The sequence below is a fragment of the Lissotriton helveticus genome, chromosome 8 (assembly GCF_964261635.1).
Source record: "Lissotriton helveticus chromosome 8, aLisHel1.1, whole genome shotgun sequence".
Lineage (NCBI taxonomy): Eukaryota > Metazoa > Chordata > Amphibia > Caudata > Salamandridae > Lissotriton > Lissotriton helveticus.
In genome coordinates this window covers 695,477,301-695,478,729 of record NC_136069.1, presented here as the reverse complement: position 1 = coordinate 695,478,729, position 1,429 = coordinate 695,477,301, and the positions used below count along the sequence as shown (strand labels likewise).

At 45.5% G+C, this 1,429-nt stretch overlaps 1 non-coding gene across 1 annotated transcript; it reads left to right on the top strand.

Annotated features, from left to right (window-relative positions):
* The first annotated feature begins 925 nt into the window (after window positions 1–925).
* On the top strand, window positions 926–1,000 carry LOC144774622 (small nucleolar RNA SNORD24). The gene has a single exon (XR_013600394.1). It is a non-coding gene; the product is annotated as a small nucleolar RNA SNORD24 (small nucleolar RNA).
* Window positions 1,001–1,429: the final 429 nt, after the last annotated feature.

Sequence of the window (1,429 nt, the reverse complement as noted above, 5' to 3'; positions counted from 1 at the left end):
TCTATTTCTTTAGTTGTCAGATGTGCTAGAGATGGAACCGATTTAAACAGGCACAAAAGATTGCCTCTATTTAACGTATCTTGATGCCCTCTGGACTCATATACTGGCTTGAAGATTAGTTGTTCCTTCCTCTGATTTTCCATGACCCTTTCTTTGTTTATATTCAATTTTTTTTTAACTAAGTTTATGAGTCGTTTGTTGATACTACTTCTAACTATCACTATTTGGTCCCCACTTGTAGAGTCGGCCATATCCTCTATTAGATCAATTGCTTCCAACGAGTTTACCGGTTCAATGGATGAAAGTTGTTTTATATTTGTTTCTTTGTTTAGAGTATGCAAGGCGCCACCCCCCTTAGGGGAGTGGCGTCGTTAGTGGCAGCCAAAGGGCCGACCACGGCAGGGAAGCACTTCCGGGTCATCTGACCCGGAAGTGAAAGCAGACAAAAGGACCAATGGGAGCGGGGGGTATTAACGCCCCGGAAGTGGTCGAAGGGCGCGAGGCTTAAAAGCCTGCGTCCATCTTAGGGACCCCCTCTTCGTCCACTGACCGGCCAGGAGTCAGACGTATCGGGAAGAAGGCAGGACCGTCGCGTGGTCGAGGGTCAATCCGACTCGGAGGTTAGTGGGCCGCGCAGTGTGTGTGCGTTGTTGGTTAATCCGTATGTGCGTGTGAGTGGCGTGTGGGCTACGGAGGGTTTGCTTGTATGCGGAGAAAGGAGAAAGCGCATGGCGCGTGCGAGTTTCGGGAAGCGGTAGCGGTAATGGTAGACATGGCGGGGCTGCGCAGGACCGCTCTAGTTAATAGTGAACTTGGTTGCGTGTGCAGAACCGCTCTTACGTTTGGGTGAAGATTAAAAAACATGATCGCTGCTCTCCGAGGGCAGAAACTGAAATCGTCAAAAGCGGGTAATCCGGGAACAAGGTGCAAATGATGTAAACGAATATTTGCTTTCTGAATCCTGGTGCTGACACGTATTTCCACCGAGATTGCTGATGTACTTGGAATCACGAGTGCATCTTCATATGTGCCTCCCTAGGGATCTGTTTTAAGGAGCGTTTCTATCTGGCAGTTTACCACAATAATTGTTTAGTTTTGTATAGAAATATTCCTTTGCAACAGAGATGCATTTTGTAATCACTTTTGTAATAAAATTAATCACATAATTCTGCCGTCCACATTAAGTGAGAATAGAAGCTAAGCCCTGAAGTGGTATTAAGGGGCTTATTTACAGCAGCACACTGGGTTTACCCATATCTACTTGGCCACGTGAAGCCACCCTCTGACATAGCTGCCAGGGTTTCAGATTGCTATGTGTGACATTTTCATAATAGAATGGTTCAGATTGCTATGTGTGACATTTTCATAATAGAATGGTTTGTTAGGTAAATAACGGCTTAGATAATATTAAAGGTTGAAAAGTGACTTT